The sequence below is a fragment of the Solanum pennellii genome, chromosome 10, assembly GCF_001406875.1.
Source record: "Solanum pennellii chromosome 10, SPENNV200".
NCBI lineage: Eukaryota > Viridiplantae > Streptophyta > Magnoliopsida > Solanales > Solanaceae > Solanum > Solanum pennellii.
In genome coordinates this window covers 3,984,563-4,003,241 of record NC_028646.1, presented here as the reverse complement: position 1 = coordinate 4,003,241, position 18,679 = coordinate 3,984,563, and the positions used below count along the sequence as shown (strand labels likewise).

The 18,679-nt window shown below is 32.3% G+C and overlaps 1 pseudogene; it reads left to right on the top strand.

Moving 5' to 3' along the window:
• The first annotated feature begins 468 nt into the window (after window positions 1-468).
• On the top strand, window positions 469-16,443 carry LOC107001738 (annotated as a pseudogene).
• Window positions 16,444-18,679: the final 2,236 nt, after the last annotated feature.

Here is an 18,679-nt window from a genome sequence, read left to right as displayed (position 1 = left end):
TAAGAATAAAATGAATAATATTTTTTAAAAATATAATTTTATAAATTTATTTTCTTGGGGTTGGGGGGATGGGTGGGGTGGGGTGGGTAGTAGGTGGTTGGGTAAGTGCGGACTAACAAAATGAATATTCAATTATTTTTTTAACTTTTAATTTTCTTGTGGAAAGAGGGTGTGCGACTGTCAGGAGTTGAGCGAGGTAAAAAAATCCAACTTTGAATTGTTTTTCAAAAATAAAATTTTAAATTGTTAATTTTCTTTTGTTGGGGGATCGGCTAGTTTGGGTGTTGTAACAAAATAGATTGATTTTCTTAAAATGAAAGGGTTGGAGAACAGAGTGAGGTAAGGAAAAAATTATTACTCGAGGAAAATAAGTTTATTTGAGAAATATTTTCTAAAATATTTAAGTCAACCAAAATTAGAGAATTAAGAAATATTTTCTAGAATGAGAGATAAAATGAATTAAGTAAAAAAGAAAGTAAAGATAATGAAAGAGTAAGGTGAATGAAATAAAATGAGTAAAATAAATAAATAAAAAGTCAAAACTGGTTTTCCTTTTTTGGAGGGAAATTTAGGTGGTTTTGGAGCCAAGAGCCAAAAGGCTACTTCTATTATTTCGCAGTGTCATGCCAAATCCGTGCCAAAAGTGTACTGTCCCGAGGTAAGTTGCATTGAAGTTAGTAATAACTATGGAGTAGTATAGTTCAACTTGCTTAAATTCTTCTTAACCCCAAACCTTATCTCTCAAATTGAGAATTCTTGATTGTTTTTACTTGATTGCTATTGTTTAATGTTGAAGTCTGGATTGTGAAGATGATGGAATATATCGAGAAGAAATTTGATGCAGAACAAGTGATTGAGGATTTTGAGTTGATGACAAAAGATGCTGGGAGGATTCAAGAAGAGACACTTGGGAAAATTCTGAAAGAAAATGAGGGAACAGAGTATTTCAAACAATGGGGTCTGAACAGCAGAACTGATGTTGAGACTTTTAAGGCTTGTGTCCCCGTTGTCAGTCACAATGATTTGGATCCTTACATTCAAAGAATTGTTGATGGTGATCTTTCACCTATTCTTACTGGAAAGCCCATTCAAGCCATCTCTTTGAGGTAAGCAAAAAAGTTTCTCTTCTTTTTTAGGGTTGATGATTCTTGTCTGTCGATTTCTATTACTGTCATGCTTTCTGCGGTATTTTGTCATGATCCCTTCACTTTAAATATTCTTTTCAATTTGCTTTGATGTGTTTTTCCTTGAGTTGATGGTCTATCTATCGGAAACTACTGAGGATAAGGTTTGCATACGCTGTATTCTACTTATATTCCACTTGTGAGAGTGTAGTGGGTTTGTATATTGTTGTATGTGTAAAGAATTTCACTAAGGAAATATAATGGTTGATTTGCAGTTCTGGTACTACCCAAGGGAAGCCAAAGTTTGTACCTTTCAATGATGTATTGGTGAATTCCGCCATGCAGATATTCAAGCTTTCTTTTGCCTTTGGGAACAGGTAATTTGTCATTTTTATTCTCTGTCTTATTTCTCATGTAATTTGCTTGTTGGTTCATGAAGCTTTTCTTGGGTCATAAATGGTAATAGATGTAGGGACCTTTACCTAACTTCTGTCACACTTTCCAACTCTTGGAAAAGAAAAGGAACTATTGGTTCAATTTTTAGTGTGTGCTACAAACAAACATAGTAATAGTTCTGTTTTTTTCTTTCTTCTCTTTCAGAGAATTTCCAATTGGGAATGGAAAGGCTTTGCATTTTCTTTACAGCAGCAAGTAGTTTAAAACTAAAGGTAGTTTGGCAGCTGGAACAACCAGTACTAATGTGTTTAGAAATGCACAATTCAAGAAGACAGTGAAGTCAATGTCTACCCCAGTTTGTAGTCCTGATGAAGTAACATTTGGTCCTGATTTTCAACAATCCTTGTACTGTCACCTTCTGTGTGGTCTCATTTTCCGCGATGAAGTTCAAGTTGTTTCGTCTATGTTTGCACATAACATTGTCCATGCTTTTCAATCTTTCGAACAAATATGGGAAGCACTTGTTGTTGACATAAGGGAAGGATACTTATCGAGCAGAGTCACTGTCCTGTCCATAAGATTGCCCATGTCAAAATTGTTGAAGCCTGATCCAGAATTGGCTGAAACAATTTATAGCAAATGCTTAAGTTTAAGCAATTCGTACGGCTTGATTCCTGAACTCTTCCCGAATACAAAGTACATTCATGGTGTCATGACAGGCTCCATGGAGCCTTACTTGAAGAAATTGAGGCACTATGCAGGGGAATTACCACTATTGAGTGCAGATTATTGTTCTTCTGAAGGATGTACCGGAGTAAACGTTAACCCAAAATTGCCCCCTGAGATGGTTACTTATGCAGTGTTACCAAATAATGCCTATTTTGAATTCCTCCCACTCAAGGAAAATCTCATTGGCATGGAGTAAGCAAATTCTACAGTCGGGCTGACTGAAGTTAAACTTGGTGAAGAGTATGAAATTGTCTTCACCAATTTCGCAGGTACAATTTTCTTGCACGTCTTTTCTTGAACATTCTATGCTCATCAAATTGTGGTCTCTCTTCGTATATGAATTATGGAGTGAACATAACATGCTAAACCTGCGATCATTGGTCATATATGGGAGAACATAGTCTAATTTATTCTGTGATTCTCCCCGGTGAACGATTTGCTCTAATTTGGTGACTTCCATGTAATTCAGCTGAATGTGTCAATTCCTCTCAGCTTAGACTTGTGGTGTTTAGAATCATCCTTAGTCTTCGTTCTTTACGGCAATATTGCAGGAAACATGATCACTTACATATGCTTAGATAGAAAAGATTTATTGTTTGTTTTTACGCCTTATTATGGATTTAAGCGTCTGGTTCAGCTCTATCAGGCAACCTTGAAAAGGGGTTATAATAATCCAGTGGCAAACTTAATCTCTCGAAGATAATGTTGAACCCATGCATAAGATAAATAATAATGCAGAAGCAAATGTTGATTCTATGCTTCTAGATGTAGCTGATTTCTTTGTATTCCCTGAAGGAAAAACGATCAGTGACGATCCCGCGATAATCTACATAATTTCCTTTTCTGTTTGTTTGTGTTTTTCTAATTCTTGTAAATATAATGGCCTTGTTCAATAGTAATATTTTACTTTGTTTATATTTATTTTTCAAGAAAATATGGATATGCCCCAAACTTCGTTTGAATCAATGATCAGTCATGAATATATTTGTGTAATTGATAGTGGAACAATGCACGCCATATTAAAAGATGAGAAATACTTCTCTTACTTGCTTAAAAGAAAAGGAAATGTTACTACGATTTCTGGTAATTCGAACTTAATAAAAGGCTCCGAAAAAACTACTATCTCCCTGCCTAAGGGGACAAAACGTGTTATAATAGATGCATTGTTCTCTTCTAAATCCCCAAGAAACCTGTTAAGTTTTAAAGATATTCGCCAAAATGGATATCATTTTGAGAGGATCAATGGAATAAATGTTGAGTACCCTGGTATTATCAAGATTGTCTCAGATAAAAAATATATGTTGGAGAAATTATCAACTTTATCTTCTGGCTTATATTATGCAAAAATAAGTACATTTGAAGCACATTCTATCGTAAACCAGAGGTTTACTAACTGAAAATTGTTGTGCTTTGGCGTGACTGAACATAATGATGAGACGAATTATTGAAACTCAAATGGACATCCTTTAAAAAACCTGAAGATTCTTACGTGTGACGTATTTTCATGTGTTGCTTGTTATCAAAGCAAATTGATACGTCATCACCAATTAAGGTTAACATTAAATCCCATCAATTTTTAAAACGTATACACGAGGATATATGTGAATCTATTCACCCATCTAGTGGATTGTTTAGATATTTTATGGTCCTAATAGATGCATCTTCAAGATAGTCTCATGTGTGCCTCTTATCATCTCACAACCTGGCGTTTGCAAATTATTGGCACAAATAATACGATTAAGAACACAATTTTCAAATTATCTCATTAAGACAATTTGCCTTAATAATGCTGGAGAATTCACATCCCAAGCTTTTAATGATTATTGCTTATCAATAGGAATAAAAGTTGAACATCTTGTATCTCATGTTCATACTCAAATGGCCTTGCTAAGTCATTTATTAAGTGCTTACAATTGATAGCAAAACCTCTACTTATGAAAAGTAAGTTAATCCCTACTGTTTGGGGCCATGCTATCTTACATGCAACATCACTTGTTCATCTCAAATAGACTCATTATAATAAATACTCTCAGTCACAATTAGTATTTGGTCATGAACCAAATATTGCTGATCTATGAATTTTTGGATATATTGTATATGTGCAGTTCAACACCGCAACGCACTTAGATGGGCCCCCAAAGAAAGTTAGGCATATTTATTGGGTTTGATTCACCTTCCGTAATTATCTACCTTGAGCCAATGACGGGAGATGTATTTACTGCAAGATTTGAAGATTGTCGATTTGATGAAACAAATTTTCCGCAATTAGGGGGAGAGAAAAAGGAACTTAAAAGTGAAATTGCAAGGAAAGTTTCATCATTATCTTATTTTGACCCACGTTTTCCATGTGTGAACAAGAAGTCCAGAAGATCATCCATTTGCAAAACATAGCAAATCAAATTCCATACGCATTTACTGATTTGAAAAGGGTAACAAAGTCACATATTCTTGCAGTAAATGTGCCTATCCGGATTGACGTCCCAAAAGGACCATCAACAAGTATCATGGTGTCTGAAACACAAACACGCTTGAAGGGTGGCAGACCATTCGCTTTAAAGGAATAAAATCCTAGAAAAAAAAGTATGAAAAATCACACTACAAAAGAATCTCACGAAGAGATTCATGATCAGATTAATCCTGATATTCCAGAAGAGATTAGTGAACTCGAGATTCAAGTGAATGAAGAACTTTCAATAAGTTCTACCGGTGATGGGATAAGCTTAGATAGATATAAAATCATAATTGATAATGTTTCTGCATATAATGTCGCACTTAACATTATGCAAGACAATGAGGATATTGAACCCTTATCTGTCGAAGAATGTCGATGAAGATGTGATTGACCAAAATGGCAAGAGGCAATTCAATTAGAATTGAACTCACTTACTAAACCTGAGGTTTTTGGACCTGTAGTCCAAATCCCAAATGTTGTAATATCGCTTGGCTATAAATGGAATTTTTGTGTGAAAGTGAAATGAAATTGTAAGAAACAAGGCACACCTTATTGCACAAGGATTCTCTCAACGACCCAGTGTCGACCATGAAGAAAAATATTCACCAGTCATGGATGCAATAACTTTTTGATATCTCATTAGTTTAGCTGTTCATGAAAATTTTGAAATACATCTAATGGATGTAGTCACGTCTTGTCTTTACGGTATACTTGATAATTAAGTTTATTTAAAAGTTTCAGAAGGACTTAAAATACGTGAAGCATATAGTTCATAACCTCAGGAAATGTGTTCAATCAGATTACAAAAGTCATTATACGAATTTAAAACAGTCAGGACACATGTGGTATAATCACCTCAGTGAGTACTTGATAAAACAAGATTATATGAATGATGTCATTTGTCCTTGCATTTTTATTAAGAAAACAACGTCAGAGTTTGTTATTCTTGCAATTTATGTTGATGAAATTAATCTCATTGGAACTCCAGAAGAAGTCCAAAAAATCCAATTAATATCTAAAGAAAGAATTTGAGATGAAAGATCTTGGAAAGACAAAATTTTGTCTTTCCAAGATCTTTCATCTCAAATTCTTTCTTTAGATATTAATTGGATTTTTTGGACTTCTTCTGGAGTTCCAATGAAATTAATCTCATTGGAACTCCAGAAGAAGTCCAAAAAATCCAATTAATATCTAAAGAAAGAATTTGAGATGAAAGATCTTGGAAAGACAAAATTTTGTCTTGGTCTACAAATTGAACATTTAGCAGACGAGGACTTCATCCATCAATCTGCGTATACTGAGAAAATCTTGAAATGATTTTACATGGACAAAACACATCCTTTAAGTACTCCAATGGTTGTACGATCATTTGAAGCGAGTAAATATCCATTCCGACCTCAAGAAGAGAATGAGGAACCTCTTGGTCCTAAAGTACCTTATCTTAGTGCAATTGATACACTTATGTATCTTGCTAATGCTACGAGAACGGACATAGAATTTTCTGTTAATTTATTAGCAAGATATAGTTCTTCCCCTACACGAAAACATTGGAATGAAGTTAAACATATATAGCGATATCTAAAGGGACTAATAATATGGGTCTATTTTATACTAACAAAGATAGTGCGGATCTTGTTCGTCATGCGGATCTTGTTCGTCATGCGGATGCATGTTATTTATCTGACCACATAAAGCTCGATCTCGGACAAGCTATTGTTCACATACGGAGATACTGCTATATAATGGTGATCTACGAAGCATTCCATTGTCATTATTTCTTCAAATCATGCTGAGATAATAATCGTTTATGAAACAAGTAGAGAATGTGTATGGTTGAGATTAGTGATACATTTCATCAAAGAAAGATGTGGTTTGAAGTGTGATGTCAAGGTACCCACAGTGCTTTTTGGAGACAATGTTGCATGCATAGCTCAATTAAGAGCTTCATAAAAGGAGATAGAACGAAGCATATTTCACCGAAATTATTCTTTACACATGATCTCCAGAAGAACGGTGATTTTGATATACAACAAATTCGTTCAAGTGATAATCCAACAAATTTATTCAGCAAATCCTTACTAGCCTCAACTCTTGAGAAGATGGTGCAAAAGATAAGAATGCGAAAATTTAAGCAATATTTGAATCATGGTCTTTATCAGGGGAAGTAAAATACGTGTTGCACTCTTTTTTCCTTAGTCTAGGTTTTGTTCCACTGGATTTTTCTAGATAGGTTTTTAATGAAGCATCAAGTAAAGCGTATTGTGAATGTTTATGTATATTTGTTTTCAACTTTTCATTTGCATAATATCCAAGAGGGAGTGTTGTAAACCAACTTTTAGAGAACTATCAACATTTGGCAATTAGTGGATAAGTTGCAGATTTCTAATTTAGCTTACTACTATTCATAGCTACTACATTTACAAATGTAACAAATATAGATGAAAAGACATTACTTTCTCCGTTGTTCTTCTTTTTAAGTGTGTTAATTTTAAGTTTGCTAAGTAATATTTTATAACATCTCTTTCTTTTTTCTTCTGTCATTTTATTTCTCTTTCATTCTTGTCTTTTCTTCAACCATTTTCTCTCTCTCTCTCTTTTTTTAAATTTCAACTATTTTAATGCTTAAGGGTGTTTGGAATATTAACATTTTATTTTTAAAAATATATGGACATCATTAATAAAATAAATAAATTTAAATTATACTTATAATACATTTTGATTCAATTCATTATACATATTATATTTATTTTTCAATGCACATTGTAAATATATAACTAAAATATTTTTAATACAAAAATATATTTTTTAACACGCACCATTAATAGGAGAGAAAAAAATAACAATTGTAATACATTTGAATTAAATATATAATACATATTATAGGCATGTTTCAATGCACGTGTTGAATTTATAACTGAAATATTTTTAATACAATAATATATTTTAGTACTGTTAATATGAGAAAAATATAAAGGGATAATGCACAACTATCCGTTCAACCTATTGCCCGAAATCTCAGAGACACACTTGTAGTATACTAAGGTCCTATTATCCCCCTGAACTTATTTAATTAATAAATTTCTAACTCTTTTTGGCCTACGTGACACTATCCTGTGGGCAATGCTGGTTGACTTTTTTTTCAAGCTAGTGCCACACATTTCTGTTTGAAAGATTTCCAAGAGTCTGTTTCTCCACCAAGAGTAAATACATACCCGCTAGTGAATTTTACTCCATTTGACCCGGTGATTCAATTTGCATCATTATATTCTTCCAATATTGTTAAATATTAGTTAATAATGCAAAACAATAGTATTAAGTATGTTTAAAATACTTAAAAACTCTTTTCATTGTCATCCTATGAGTTTGATTGAGATTACTTGTGAACTGACTCAGTTTACTAATAGCGCTACGCTATATCTGATCGCGTACACACTTCATAATATATATATCATACTTATCATTACTCTAGCATAATTCAATTATGAGTCACCTTTGACTCCATTCTTTTGAAGTACAAAGCTCACATTTATTGGAGTCTTGACAATATTGAAATTCAAATACTTGAACTTGCCAAGTTGTTTTTTAATCACGTCAGTAACTTCAATATCTTTCACATCGGATTTACTTTCTAGCATATGCTTAGTAACATTTATATCCATAATGTCTCTTTTTATGATCAACATGTCATCAACATAAAAATAAATAATGACGTTGTGATTTGGAGTGTATTTAATGTAAAACCATTGATCACATTCATTCATTTTGAATTCTTTTACCAACATAGTTTGGTCAATATTCACATGTCATTATTTGGGCTCATGTTTTTAGTCCACAAAGTGACTTAACAAGTTTACATACTTTCTTTTCTTTACCATGAACTACAAATCCCTCAGGCTGTTCCATGTAAATTTCTTTTTCGAATTTTTTATTTTTAAAAAAATGTTTTCATATCCATTTTGACGAATTTGAAGGTCATATACTGCAACTAGCGCAACTAACGTCTAAATTGATGTAATCCTAGTTATTGGCAATTTTTTTATCAAAATAATCAAGGCTATTTTATTGTCTAAAGCATGTGACAACAAGTATTGCTTTGTATTTGTCAATAGTTAACGTATCATCAACTTTCTTTTTCTTTTAGATTCACTTTGAACCCAAAGGTTTATTTCTTGGAGGAAGATCAATCAACTCTCAAGTGTGGTTGCTCAAGATTAAATATGTCCTACTATTGACAACCTCTTTCCAAAAAGAATGATTCTATACAAGACAAATCTTCTTTGACTATATGAACTCATTTTCAAGTAGAAATGTTACAAAATCAAATCCAGAGGAAGTAATTTGTCCATTGACATTTATTACGCCTTTGAATCTCTTTATTACGTACATTCTCCTTTGGTTCTTTCCAAGATCGTTTAGACCCTTTACTTGATCATCTCACGGTTCGGACTTATGAACCATAAATGTGCATACTTTACTCATTGTAGCATATCCAATGAACATACGATCCCCAATCATAGGTCCTATTTTGACCAGTTTGGAAATAGTTCCCTCATTCCCATTTCTCATATGAAATAGATTGCATTGGAAATTGTTAGATCTACCTTTCAAAGGTGTTATTGATTGTATATAATTTAAGGAGCGACAAACAATTCTCTATCAGGATAAATAAAGCCTGAACAAACACAACTTTGTGTTGCTCCTTTCTTAACAAATAATTTTTTTTATTTGTTACTCTCTTATCGACAAACTTTTTCTTGTTATCTTTTGCTATAATGATAGCATCCTCTACAAATTTTTTGGCAAACCTGAACTTATTAATAGGACATTCAACATTTCCTTCAAAGTTCAAATTTTTTTCAATCAACAATTTTCATTAGATTGAGGTGAGTATGTGCAGTAATTTGATGGACGATTCCATTTTGCAAATATATTTCTGCAAAAGAAGATTTTTATTCTCAACATCTACCACTTCTAATCATGACAATATTTTTATCTAACTAATTTTCAACTTCAATTTTATATTGCTTATGTGTTTCTCTTGCTTCATCCTTATTATTCAGCAAACAAACATAACAATATCTAATGCAATTTTCAATAAAATTTATGAAAAACTTTTCCCACCATGATATGATGGTGACTCGATATAAAAAATGTCAGTGTAAATCAATTCTAGGAGACTAAATTTCTTTTCAATAACACATACTTGACATTTCGATTTAATGCACTAGGATTTATAAGACAACTTCTAAATTGATCATTTTTTGTAAGGTTTTGTAATTGACATGTCCTAATGTTTATGTCACAAACAATTTGATTCAAGTAAGAACAAACAAAAATACTTGGTTTGAAAAACCTTCCGCGAGGTAATAATTTCCTACAAATCTTTTGTTCTTTATTTGTTATAACTTTGTCAAATACAAATATATTTTAGAGTCCACATCTTGCCAGATGTCTTTTGCAGAAGAAATTTTCCATAACATTCAATTTATTATAGAATTACCGATGAACATATTCTCTTAGGTCCAATAAAGACAATATGACCCAAATATTTGTTTTACAACACAAAAATAACTGATCACTTTTCATCAATGTTCATGTCTATATAAATAGACATATCATTTCATGAAAAATCACAATATTATAAGTGACTATTTTTCATCAAAGAATACAATTCTTTTGAAAGAGTAATATAATTTTGTGGTTTTATACTATTTATATCATATACTAGTAAAGAAAGACTCAACGGCCACAATATCAAATATACTCAAAAAAAATTGTGGGTCTAACATTATACAAGAATGTCATTAAATTTTATATCTTGTACTTTCAAATTCAAATTAGATCGTAAATCTAATTTTGTCTCGATCACAAGTAAAGAACCCCCACATTTTAAATATGTTCTCAAAAGTATTTTTCAAGTATTTGAAATTATTTTCCACATATTTTGTTTCCATGCTTTCAACTTGTATATCATCAAAATACACATTGACAACGCGAAACCTTCTTTTGGAGATTTAATCCATAGAAACACCCATTGCAAGCACAAAATTCACTAATTTTATGAAACTAAAGTTTTTTTTTCTTTTTATCACAACTAGACAGACCACTTAATATTTACAATACTAACAAAAAATATTTAATCTTTATATAACTTGTTTCTAATTTAATGATGAAGTTTTTATATTTTTATAATCATTAACCAAATGAACCTTGAATTATAATGAAGTTTTTATATTCTTGGAATCAGTTTCACATTCATACAAAGTAGTAAACCAGAAAGGTTTCAATCTCCAGAAACCTCAAATACAACATTGTTTCTAGCTAACGATGAAGATTTTATCTTTTTCAAATCATTTAGCCTTTATATTCCTACGAAGATTTTTTACTCTTCAAGTCAGAATATTCATTCAAACAGAGCATTTAACAAATAGGTGAAGTTACTATATTCTTCAAGCCAATGCACAATCTAATTTGTTTGTGAAGTTTTTATATTCTTCAAACCAAAGGAGTAAAAAAAATCAGAAGATTTTAGTCTCCAAAAGTCGAACATAATCAAATTTTATATGGAGTACAAAACTACAAAGTCTCCCCTCTAAACAGAATTCATATTAGTAATAATAAACATATATTCTGAGATCATCACATAATGACCATCTATCCTAACATTTATGAAATAAATCTCTTAACTTATAAAGAATAGAAAAAAAAAATCAAGGTAAATAAAGATAGCACCTGATTTTTATTCTCACCGAATCATATTCGATCTATTGAAAATAAAACTTAAGGGATGAATTGCTTCAATGCACTTGGGAAGAAACTAAAAATAATCTTACCCATCTAAGGGAGACATACTACAAAAAATATATTCAAGCATATTAAAGTAGTACTAATTCATTCCAAATCTCTTTTATCATATGATAAAATAATTCACTTTTTCATCTTGTTTTTCCCAATAAAAAGAACACATAAAATACAAGTGATTTCCTTACCGCAGAAAATACCATCAATATTAAATTTCTGTAGTTTGTTGTCTCCTGTATTCAGATTAGCAAACCAGAAATAATAAAAGTTGAAAAGAAAAACACAAGGAACTATCCGAGTCCATGGAACCCACTGTGTGTCCTTAAGAAATTTAATCCCCTCAAGTACTCGAGGTTGCAGATTAATTCCTCCAAAGATAAAACGGATTAACCATTAAAGAAGTAGCAGTATCTCAAACTTCAATAATTTCAACGAACTCAAAATGACATCAACAAATTACACACAGACACGATCGATCGATTTTGTTTTGTAAGAAATGTATGCAAAAGAAGAAAATAATTCAATATAGAAAAATGAGAGAAAACCTCTCTATTTATAACCAACAAAGGTAAAGGTTGCAACTCTTTGGAAAAACACAACCTTTCAAACGGTCACAACCCTTTAGAAAAGACACAACTTTTAATAAAAGGTCACAACCTGTCTACAAATTCATACCCCTCCAGGAGATTCACAACGCTTCATTTCGTGTTCAAACTTTTAAAATCCAACACTAGCTTCCAAATGCAATTTTTTTACATTTTAGAGGTTACAACCCAATTTTTTTTCCTTTTATTTTCATAGAGTTATGTCTCAAACTCTGTAAATAATTGACGTGTCTATATTAGTTGAAGAAAAACGTCTACATTAAAAATAACAATTATCTCGGTAGTTTCAATTTCTAGATTCATCGCTGTATCTTAAGAATAAGACGAAGATAATGAGTATGATTATCAGTAACAAAACTTTTTTCTTTATTTCTGTCAGTTCTTTTTATTTGCATTGAAGTTAGTAATAAGTTGCATTGAAATTAGTGGTTTTGGAGCCAACAACCAAAAGGCTACTTTTGTCATTTATCAGTGTCATGCCATATCCGTGCCAAAAAAGTTTCATGTCACTTAGCAATTCTATCATTTTTTTTAATTGTCCTTTATGAGGTAAGTTGCATTGAAGTCAGTAATAACTATGGAATTGCTTAAATTCTTCTTAACCCCTCAACCTCATCTTTCAAATTGAGGATTATTGATTGCTTTTACTTGACTGTTATTGCATAAAGTTGAAGTCTAAGATGATGGAAAATATTGAGAAGAAATTTGATGCAGAACAAGTGATTGAGGATTTTGAGGTGATGACAAAAGATGCTGGGAGGATTCAAGAAGAGACACTTGGGAAAATTCTGGAACAAAATGGGGGAACAGAGTATTTGAAGCAATGGGGTATGAATGGCAGAACTGATGTTGAGACTTTCAAGGCTTATGTCCCCATTGTCAGTCACAGTGATTTGGATCCTTACATTCAAAGAATTGTTGATGGTGATCTTTCACCTATTCTTACCGGAAAGCCCATTCAAGCCATCTCCTTGAGGTAAGCAAAAAATTCACTTCTTTTTTTGGGTTGAAGTTTTTTGTCTGTGGATTTCTGTTACTATCATGCTTTCTGCGGTATTCTGTCATGATCCCTTCACTATAGCTATTCTTTTTCAATTTGCTTTGATGTGTTTTTCCTTGAGTTGATGGTCTATCGGAAACTAATGTGAGCGTCTCCAACCCAATCCTCTATTTTACTTTCTAAATATGGAGTTCTCTATTTTTTCACACAACCAACTCCAATCTAATTCTTTATTTTACTCTCTAAAAAGAAATGTTTTTCTCTCTGCTCAAATATTATATTGTTATTTCTATTTGATTCTTATTTTCTTATTTTATAATATAAATCCTTTAATTTTATTTCAAATAATTACTTTATATAATTTTAAGTGTGATATAGAATTATATTTTATTCTAAATTTTTATATAACATAAACTGCAAGAAAATATAATGTAATACATAAATTAGGGGATAAATTTAAATAAAAGTGACATACAATTACATAAACACTTAATTTTCAAAATCAGTATATGTCTCCCATAAATGCTCTGTTAATGCATTACAGGGTTCAAAATGAGAATTTTATCCTTAATTTTTTATGTCTAGTTAAAAACTGTTCAGGCCTGAGATTTTCATCTACCACCATTTCTATAGTTGGGGTTGAGCCTCTACAGCATCTTGAATTGGTGCATTGAGATCATGTTTATCCTTAATTATCATGTTGTGCAGTATAATGCATGTAGTCATTATTATCATATAGCACTTCATTTCTTCAAAAACGTGACGGTCCTGTAATAATTGCAAAACGTGATTGCAAAAATATAAATGCACGTTCAATATATTTTCAACATGATTCTTGTTTTATGGAGAAATATTTCTTCTTTTGAGAATGAGAAACACAAATAATTTAAACAATTGTAGACCATTTAGTATATATACCATCAGCTAAGTAATAACCCATGTTGTATTCTTTTCCTTGAATAATATAATGGGTGGGAGGCACTATACTGCTAGCAAGATTGAAAAATAAATAACGACTCTAAAACATTAATAGGTTTATTAGTTTAAGGCAAACCAAAAAAAACAAGCCATATCCAAAGGTCATAATCAGCGACAACTTCAAAATAATTGTTGGTGATCCACTACAGTAGCTCGACAAAATCTCTTCATACATTCAATAGTAGTTGACTCTCCAATTTTGACATCTGTTGGCAAACCGTATGCCAACATTCTAAGCACAAGGGTAATTTTTTGCAAAGTAGACAAATTTGTTGTTTGAAGTATGTATCGTGATCTTTAATTGCATTAATGATACGAAGAAATAAATTGAGGTATATTCGATAACAATAGCGAAATATTGCATCATTAAAGCGTGGTGTGGCTGAAAATATTTTTCGAATAGTGCGAGATCTGACTAAATTATTGTTTTGATCAATTAATTATTATGTTATGTATTATTTTTATCTGTATTTAAATTATTATGTTATGTATTATATTGTATTATTATCTTGTATTTAAATTATTATGTTATGTATTGTATTGTTATCTTGTATTTAAATTATCATACTATGGATTGTATTTTAAATTAAATTATTGATCTTGCCATTCTAATTTTGTATATTCTATATAATGAAAATTAATAATAATTTTTTTATTATTGGTGATGAAAATTAGAAAAAATCAAATTACTATTAATTTGAAATTAAAGTAGTATACATTAAAAATATTTTTTTGAATATTATATTACATTTAAACAAGAATTATAAATATTGTATATTNCTTAAGTTTAAGCAATTCGTACGGCTTGATTCCTGAACTCTTCCCGAACACAAAGTACATTTATGGTGTCATGACAGGCTCCATGGAGCCTTACTTGAAGAAACTGAGGTACTATGCAGGGGAATTACCTCTAGTGAGTGCAGATTATTGTTCTTCAGAAGGATGTCTCGGAGTAAATGTTAACCCAAAATTCCCCCCTGAGATGGTTACTTATGCAGTGTTACCAAATATTGCCTATTTTGAATTCCTCCCACTTGAGGAAAATCTCATTGGCATGGAGCAAGCAAATTCTCCGGTCGGCCTGACCGAAGTTGAACTTGGTGAAGAGTATGAAATTGTCATCACCAGTTTCGCAGGTACAATTTTCTTGGAAGTCTTTTCTTGAACATTCTATGCTCGTCAAAATGTGGTCTCTCTTCGTAATTGAATTATGGAGTGAACATAACATGCTAAACCTGCGATCGTTGGTCATATATGGGAGAACATAGTCTAATTTATTCTGTGATTCTCCCCGGTGAACGAGTTCTGCTCTAATTTAGTAACTTCCATGTAATTCAGCTGAAGGAGTCAATTCCTCTCAGCTTAGACTTTTGGTGTTTAGCATCATCCTTAGTCTTCGTTCTTATGGTAATATTGAAGGAAACATGATTACTTACATATGCCTGCCTGGCATAAAATACTAAGTTCTTCTTAGATAGAAAAGATTTATCGTTTATTTTTACGCCTTATTCTGGAGTTAACATGTTTTCTGTCCATGTACTGTTGTACTCATTTTTTCTGTAATACTTGCATATGCTTGATATTCATTTCCCTTTTGTTATTCCTACATAGAATGTTGGACTCTTTTGCTATCTTCCTTCTAAGTTCTGTCTGGTTGTTCCACATCTACTACACTTGAAAAATTTATTCAAAATAACAAGCTATCGGTCTATCTATTGCGTCATATACGAGTTTAGCTATAAGTACTGATGGTATATAATTGACGAGAGTTATGCATTTGTATATGCAGGTTTATATCGTTATAAATTAGGTGATGTTGTCAAGATAAAAGGATTCCACAATGGCACTCCAGAACTCCAGTTTGTCTGCAGAAGGAACCTTTTGCTGAGCATTAACATAGACAAGAACACTGAGAAAGATTTGCAACTAGCCGTGGAAGCTGCAGGCAAGCACTTAGTTGACGAAAAACTAGAAGTGATGGACTTCACCAGCCATGTCAACGTCTCAGCTGATCCAGGACACTATGTTATCTTCTGGGAACTGAGTGGGGAAGCAACTGATGAAATATTGCAAGAATGCTGCGACTGTCTGGACAAATCGTTCCTGGATGCAGGCTACGTGAGCTCCAGGAAAGTGAATGCAATTGGAGCACTTGAACTGAGGATTGTGAAGAGGGGAACCTTTCATAAGATATTGGATCATTTCGTTGGATTAGGAGGCGCGGTGAGCCAATTCAAAACCCCTAGATGTGTTGGTCCAACAAATAGCTCATTGATCCAAATACTGTCTAGTAATGTTGTTAAGAGCTATACCAGTACTGCTTTCTTTTAAATTTATTTATGTATCTTTCCAAATATTTAGCCCTGCTGGGATTTCTCATCTTAATATATATAACATAATTGTGTAATATATCTATGTTTTTTTTGGACTAATATCTATATATATAGACCATAGAGAGGAAATTCCTAAAATGTGGCGAGCAAATAGAGCAGAAAGCTTATTGTTTCTTTCTATATTATACTTTCAATAACAGGTGTGAATTTGCCTATTTGTAAACAAAGTTAGTATCATTTGAAAATAAATTGTTCAGATAGAATTTAATATAAATAATACACTATCTCTGTGTGAAAAAAAATGTATTATAGCCTCACACATTTTTTATTGGTTGTGATACTTCTATTATAAAAATAAAAAAATTTTTTGGGAAGCTTGACCTAAGATAAATTTGTAATTAGTTGAGTTTGAAAGTGTAACATCTCGTAACTCGAAATAACTAAGAATAAGCTAAAAAATTGAAATTTTTCTAAGTTTAAGGAGTGAGTTTTTGGTTATTTTCAAACGGCCATAACTTCTAGATCAAGATGAGTTAGAGGTAAGTATTGATATTGTTGGAAAGCCCTTGGAGATCTTTCCAATACAGCTGAGTTTGCGCATTTTCAACATCGTATGAGGGAGATATGCCTATCGGAAATTGGATTGTCGTAATGAGGAAAGTCCAATTCCGGATTCAAGTAAGAGCAAACTAGTCTATTCACCCAATTATTTTCTATTTGTTCTAAAGGTTTAATTGAGGTAAAAATAAGCCTTAACTCAGTTTCGGAAAATCAATTTACGCTCAGGGCTTGGGAGAAAAGAGAAGAGAAGAAGGAGAAGGGAGAAAGATCAAGGTTTCACCAAGAACGCCAATGATTTGTGAGTGTAATTCGTCGAAGGTGATCCCTATTAAGGTATGTGAGATCTTTTGTGTTGGGTTAGTTCACTCATACACCAATTTGCTTCAATTCAGCAAATTTATGAGTTGATTTCATGTTAAAAGTGAAGTTCTTGAAGAAAAGTGTCGAATTCTTGTTGATTGAATTGTTGGTTTCCTATTGTTTGTTGATTCTTCTTTCTCCAGGTTATTTTTTAGTTTAATTCAATGGGTATTGAGGATACCAATAGTCCCAAGTGTTTGGTGAAAGAACTAGGGAGGTTTGGAGATTGAAAAATGAGTTAAATGATCCATCAGACGCACCTGGATAGGCCAGGCGCATCGCGCCTGCAGTGCACCAAAAAGTGGCCTAAGTCACTAGGGTTTGGCGCAACGCGCCACCAGTGAGCCAGGAATTGGCCTGAGTCTATTAAGGCTGGTGCGACGCGCCCCGAATGCGCCTGGATCGACATTTTTTGCCCAGTTTTTGTAGTTTATCCTTTTTAAGTGTTTCTAAGGTACTTTAACACCTTCCACTGATTCTAGTTACTTCAAATATGATTTGTGAACACCTAGAAATCATCAAAGAACACTAATCATAACCTTGAATCAGTAATCCAATTCAAGGAAAAACAAAGATCAAAATCAAGGAAGATAAAAGTCAAGTCTAAAGTTAAGAAGCTAGTCTAAAGCAAACTTCTGAAAGGTTTTCAAGATTCTTTATTAAACGTTCTAACTTCTTTTTAAGGCTCAAGTTTCAAGTTAAAGTAAAGACTAAAAAGGTTGAAGTGTTCCCTTCAAAAGTTATAAGGGGAGTAAGTATTCACTAAGAGTTGATTAAGACTCAAGTGTCAAGTTAAGCAAAGAGAAGAAAAGTTGAGTCCATTTCTCAAAAGCTATAAGGAAACTAAGTATTCCCTAAATAGTTTATAAATGATTTCACATCTAAGTTAAGAGGAAACTAAGATTTCTAAAAGAGTTTTTAACGAGAAAAGATAACATTGATTCCAAGAGAGCTTTGTAAAGATAAAGTGTTGAGCAAATTATCTCAACTCAAAGAAAGGAAGTTATTTTAAAAGTATGAGCTAAAGTACATTTTGGTAGTAGTATTGAGCACCGATGTGGGGATGCGGGTTCACAATTTACTCAAGTCTCCATTAAAACCATGTTGTCATCATGGGAATAAACGGGTCATACTTTTTAGGTGATCACGTAAGTTAAGCTAGTGGATCCACTAAGTTAAGTAAGGTCCTGTACCGATTTCAATGTGTAAGATGTTCGTTGGCAACATGAGGTAAAACGTTGTACCATCACTTAGGCTCGTAATGATGGTTGTCGGTGAGAGAATATCCCACAGAAATTATATTACTTTCACATATAAGTAAAGTTATATATATATATATA